The sequence below is a fragment of the Phasianus colchicus genome, chromosome 3, assembly GCF_987193195.1.
Source record: "Phasianus colchicus chromosome 3, bPhaCol1.hap1.1, whole genome shotgun sequence".
NCBI lineage: Eukaryota > Metazoa > Chordata > Aves > Galliformes > Phasianidae > Phasianus > Phasianus colchicus.
In genome coordinates, this window is record NC_143438.1 from 91,208,143 (window position 1) to 91,214,479 (window position 6,337).

The following is a 6,337-nucleotide window of genomic DNA, read 5'->3' on the forward strand; positions in this document are numbered from 1 at the left end:
GTGAAGGATCCCACTGCTTCTACCCAGCACATAAATAGAGGGGCAGCAATATGTGCAGAAAGCTGCTTCAAAATTCAGGACCTGCAGCATGAAGTCATGTGTTCAACTAGGAATACCAGTAGTATATCATATCATTAAAGTTTAATCTAGACAAAATAATTGAGGACTAGTGCTTAAAAGCTGGTTATTGCTCATTGCCTGCTGAAGGTACTGCTCATCAGCTGGCAGGTCAGCTCAGCAGTCAGCTCCCACCTAAGCATTTAACAAGATGCCTCTCAAAGCAACAACATGTTTTCTAAGCTGCTCCACTGGCAACACACTTTAATATCAAGGTTTTTTCCCCTCCCCCTCCAATCAGTTTCCCTAGTGAAATGCTACCTAATGTTTGTATTCTCACAGCTTTTAGGAATGACCCATTTTAAAAAGTTCATACAGAGGTAGAGCCTACACATTCCAACCTCAGTAGACAAGCAGAGCCATATTAAATTACCAAGCCCTAACTTTCTAGCTGTCAGTGAAGCCAAGACTGAAGTGAGTTTAAAGGTAATTAACCTCTGAGGTCACAGCCCTACAAGATGGGTCCAAACTCAGCTTTCTCTAAAGCTCCTCAGAGCCTGAACAAGAATAAAGAATAAAGTAGTCCATATGAAGAGCTTTCTGGGGCAACACTTTCACTTTGGTGCACATATACACTGCCAACAAAGGACATGTGCAAAAGAGATCCTCCCATATACTACTGCACTGTTTTAAGTGTGAAGTGTACAGCAAGTGATTAAGAACATCTCAGCTCTGTGTTTTGCACTGGAGTGAAAGCAGTCCCCATAGCATCCAAACAAGATCACAGCAGCAGATAGTGCTCATTCCTCTTTCAAAGACCAACTCCCAAGAAGCAGCAGGTTCCTGCAGAAGTTCACATATTATGCAAGAGGGTTATCTCCAGAAACACACGTTTTCAGTTTTACTGGAAATGTCTCAGCTATATATATTTGAGCAAGGAAAGGATGACAGTTTTTGTAGTGAGACATGAGCCAACTCATGTAAATTGGTCTCCACTGTTACAGTAGAAATAGATGTTCCACAGATCCCATTCATCACTGAAGTCAAACCAGGCATTAAGGACAGTTATTTCGTTGTGAGAACTATCTCACTGATAGAGAAATAAAGCTCTCAGGATAACAGATGCCACTGCCTCTTATAGAGAAACTCACAGATACTTTCAGACACTCAATGTGACTACAAGATGCAGTTTCAGCAGCTTAAGGTACTGTTACCTTGTGGCCAAAAAAAAAAAAGCCAAACACTTCTGGAAGTGTTTACAGCCAGAGTGTCAACTAAATACCTTTATCTCTTATCTGAAACCACTTTCCCTTATTTAGGAGGGGAACATTTAGGCCTGTTGAACATTTCACCAACTCAGTATAATCATTAAACAAACCAAACAAGGAAGACCTTATCTTTTGCAATAATGTTGTGGGGGGAAAAAAAACCAGCACACACAAGCTCTGCAGGTCCTGCATTTAAACAGCAGAAGTGTCAGAGCAATCACATCAGCAACCACTCCTGCCAAGCATTTACAGAAAAGCTCAAGCTCTACAGGCAAGCAGCAAGTATTCACCAGTGCTTTGACCTCAAGCACCAGTTCGAGCCATATTTCATTAAATATTTTAGTAGCACTGTCTGAACCAAGGCAGCAAAACATGACGCAGATCATGCTGCAGCAGGTTTTTTTTTTTTAAACAGAGCAGCAAGGATACACACTGTAACAGTGATTTCTCCTTCTGAATTCTCAGAACACTGCAGTTATCCCTCTGTGCTCCCCACTTTCAGTGCTGCCTACCATTGCAGCTTCACATCTTGCAATAGGAGAAATTGCCTCCTCTGTCCAATACTCAGCATCTTGCCATGTTTTTTCTAGCCCTTCCCATTTGCCATTAGCTGCAGTAGCCAACTCTAGCAATGTTAACTCACTCCCTGCATCCTGGAGTCCTGGCTAGGTATTTTCTTGACCCTTGCTTTTCTCCTTCCATTTAAGAAGACCACGGGATGCCAACTTTAACAGGACCTACTACAATGGAACACTGTCCCAAAGGGAGAGTAATTTTCAAGGTCAATAGCAGTTCCTACGCCTGCTAGATGTGCTAAGTGCAAGCATCTCAGAGCTGCAAGTCACTGGTAATGTGATCTTAAAGAAAGCTACAACTTTCAGGGAAGATTTCTAAGAGTTATGTTCTAAATCATTTCTTCTTCCTTCCACCATATCAAACTAGGTGAGGTGAGACTCCCTTGTTTCATGGCACACACCATGATCAGGTTACAGATTAAACATGGAATTATTCAAATGGCACACTATTTAGTAGTCTAGAAAACTAAAGACTTCCATTTTCAGCTCCTCTGTCAAGACCTCTTCCACCAGAACCCTAGGAGTCACCTCTTTCTCACCCCATCCTCACCTCATTAGGACTCTACCCCAGAAACACCACGTGCCTCTCCAACCCTTCACTCACTCTACCACCCACTGCTCATCCTCCCAAGTTTTTCTTCCAGTCTCTATCTCCATCAGAGAGAGTTCACCCCTTCTCCACCTCCAACCTCATTCCTCCATCACCTCAAAGCTCCCCAATCCTTTCACACCTTCAAAACCCCCCACATCCCGTAACTCCTTGTTCCTTTCTCAGCCTGAGAGCATCTCATTCATCCCAAAGCTTCTCAACCTTTCTGAGATACATTTATCCTACAGCTGTGTAGTCCCACACTTCCCTCTCTCTAGATTTCATGAACCTTTCCCATCTTTATGGTCCCACATCTCCCTCACCTCCCAGCTCTGCAACCCTTCCCAACCTCAGAACCACACATCTGTCACCCTAGATCTCTTCAACCCTTCATGGTTCTGTGCCTTTCACACCCTGCATTCTTCACCTTCCCAACTCCAAATCTCTCTCACCCCAGACCTCACCAGTCACTCCTCATCCCCAGGATTCCATATTTCATTCACCCCAACCCCCTCACCTTCATAGCACTACATCTCCCACACCTTAAGTCTCCCCAACCCTCCTTGACTCCTACCTCCCTCATCCTAAATTATCACACAACTTCTCACCCTTCTTCACCCTCATAGTACCATACTTCCCTCCTCCCAGCTTCTCACACTTTTTTCACCTTTGCAACTGTGTACAGGAGATGCATCTTCCTCACCCCATATCTCCCAACCCCTCCTGACCTTCATGGTCCCTATCTCCCTCACCTTCACAAAATACCATCCCTCTACCTGCAGCTCATCAACTCTTCCTTACCTTCACAATCCCATACACCTCTCATCAAATCCTACACAACTCCCATCATAACTCCCCAGCTCTCTATCTCTGTAGTTCCATAGCTTTATGACCCCAAATCCTCACCCTGTAAATATGACCTTCACAACCCTCCCTGACCTCCATGGTCCTGTTTCTTTCATCCCCAGTCCTCACTCCACATTCATCACTTTCCCAACCCCACATCCTCCTCACCCCAATCTCCCCAACTTTTCCTCACCTTCATGGTTCTGTTATCCCAGTCCCTCACTTCACCTTCTTGACCTCCACAGCCCTACATCTCCCTCACCCTGTGCATTCTTAACCCTTCCCAACCTTCATAGCACCTTATCTCCCTCATCCAAAATCCTCACCCCACAGGTCCCCAGTCCTTCCTTCTCATCCTTTCACTCATCTCAACTTCTCACTCCATGCTCTTCACAGCTCTAGATCTCTCACCCTAGACCTCCATAACCCTTCTTAACCTTCATAGTCCCATATAACCTTCACCTAAAATCCTCACTCCACCTTCATAACACCACATCCCTGACCCCACAGCTCCCCACCTCTTCCTTATCTCCATAGATCCACAGCTTCCTCACCCTTCTTCATTCACTTCACAGCCTGAGATCTCACCAACCCTTCCTGATCTCCATGGTCCCACATCCCACCCCACATTTCCATCATTCTGTCTTCATGAACCTACGTATTCCTAACCCCAAGTATCCCCAGTCTTTCTTTACCTTCACAGTTGCATATCACACTCATTCTCATGAGTCACCCCACAATCTTAACTCACCCCCAATGTCTCCCTAACCCTTCCTGACCTTCACAATGTCAATGCTTTCCCACAACTTAAATCAGCACCTCACAGTTCCCCAGGCCCTTCCTCATCTCCACAGTCCCATGCTTCATCACCCCAAGTCCTCACCATCACAACCCCTGCATCCCCCTCACTCCAAATCTCAACCCTTCCTCACCTTCATGGCTCCATCTGTCTCACCCAGATGACTTCACTCCACCTTCACAGCCCTACATCTCCCTCAGCCCAGATCTCACCTCCCAACCTTCATGGTCTCACATACCCCTCACTCCACACCTTCTCTCACCTTTCCCCACCTTCACATCCCTCACCTCCTCAAATCCTCACATCTCCTTCACAACCTCCTCAGCTCACTGAATGGCCAGGGTTGGAAGGGACCTCAAGGATCATGAATCTCCAACTCCCCTGACACATGCAGGGCCACCAACCTCCTCATTTAATACTAGACCAGGCTGCCCAGGGTCCCATCCAACCTGGCCTTGAACACTTCCAGGGATGGGGCATCCACAACCTCTCTAGGCAGCCTGTTCCAGCACCTCACCACTCTCATAGTAAAGAACTTCCTCCTGACACCCAACTTAAATCTTTCCTCCCTCGACTTAAAACCATTTGCCCTCATCCTGCTGTTATCAATCCTTTCAAAGAGTTGATTCCCCTCCTGTCTGTAGGCTCCCTTTAGGTACTGGAAGGCTGCAATGAGGTCACCCCTCAGCCTTCTTTTCTCCAGGCTGAACAAGCCCAGCTCCCTCAGCCTGTCTTCATAGGGGAGGTGCTCCAGTCCCCTGATCATCTCTGTGGCTCTCCTCTGGACCCTCTCCAACAGCTCTCTGTCTTTCTTGTACTGAGGGCTCCAGACCTGGACACAGTACTCCAGATGGGGCAGAGCAGAGGGGGACAATCACCTCCCTGTCCCTGCTGGCCATCCCTCTTCTGATGGGGTGCAAGAGCTCTCCGAGCTGCAGGAGCACTCTGCTGGCTCACATTAAGCTTTTCATCTATCAGGACCCTCATCTTCACCACCCCCATCATCTCCTTCCCCCACAGCTCCCTTCCCCACCTTCAGGATCCTCCACCTCCCTCAGCTGATATCCTCACCCCCAACACCCCATCCCTAAACCTCCCCAGCCCTTCCACACCTTCACGGCTCCGTATCTCAGCCACCGCAACACCCCGCTCCACCGTCACAATCCTCACCCTACCCAACCTTTCCTTACCTTCACGCTCCCCTCTCTCCCCCTCCCCCACACAGCCCCATTCCCTCACTCTTCCCTCCCCCCCCACCTTCCTCTTACCTGCCCCCGGGTCTCCCCCTGCACCCGGGACCTGCTCCGTGCGACGGGGGAGGCTGTGACGGTACCGGGAGGTACCCGCTGCGGCCGGCGGGAGGGGTGGGGGGGGAGAGGAGGAGGGAGGGGTGAGCACACTCACGGCGGCACAAGCGCGGCGAGCGACACCGGGCACCAGCGGCCGCTTTATACCGGGCTCCTCGGAAACCCGCTCCCGCTTCCGCTTCCGCCCCCTTCACGCCCCCACCCCTGCACTTGGGGGTCATGAATATGCAACAAGGGGGGCGTGGCCAGAGGGCCCCAGGGTCGGGGGGGCGCGTTGCTATGGCGACGGGCGGGCGGGCTACGGGGGCGCCCGGCGTCCCCTCTCAGGGGCGGCGGGTCGTTACCTCCTGAGGGAGGTGCGGCAGCAGGTGTACGGACGTTTCTGCTGCGCTGAGGGACCGACGGCCTGGCGGCTGCTGCGGGGCTCCAGAGAGCCTGAGCGACCGACCGCCAGCAGGCCTGGCTTTGGTTTCTACAGAAAAGCCGCACGAATTGTGCTTTTGCAGCTCAACCGTCTTGTTTTAATACCTGAGCAACCATCAGTTACCACAGGACAGGAGCTGGGCTGGGCACCGTCCCTCTCTACTCCACGTTCCCGACCTTTTACCTTTATTCTGAGGAAAAAAAGCCTCTGTGTTGAAGTTCTTGCCACACTGTGGGAAACCCATGCAAACCTGCCCTAAAATTGCTTTTTAAAACCACATTTATTTATTTTTAATTATAGGGATATATAATATATATATATACACACATATACAATCTTAATCACTTCAGTCCCATAGGCATACATATATATATTTATATATATATATGATCTAAATTATTTCAGCCCCCCCCCCCAGCCTTCATAGCTCTGATTTTCATTACACCAATGGGACGTGTGAGGTAGCGTGTGA

General features: G+C 48.9%; 1 protein-coding gene across 4 annotated transcripts in view; it reads right to left on the bottom strand.

Annotated features, from left to right (window-relative positions):
• Window positions 1-6,337, bottom strand: part of SLC45A4 (solute carrier family 45 member 4) — an 86,592-nt gene that overhangs the window by 60,502 nt on the left and 19,753 nt on the right. For 2 of the 4 annotated variants that reach the window (XM_031591279.2, XM_090138059.1), the window contains exon 1: window positions 5,403-5,654. The exons of 1 other annotated variant lie outside the window; for it this stretch is intronic. The gene's annotated coding sequence lies outside the window, so the exon portion shown is untranslated. One more of the 4 variants, XM_090138060.1, reaches the window with a different exon arrangement.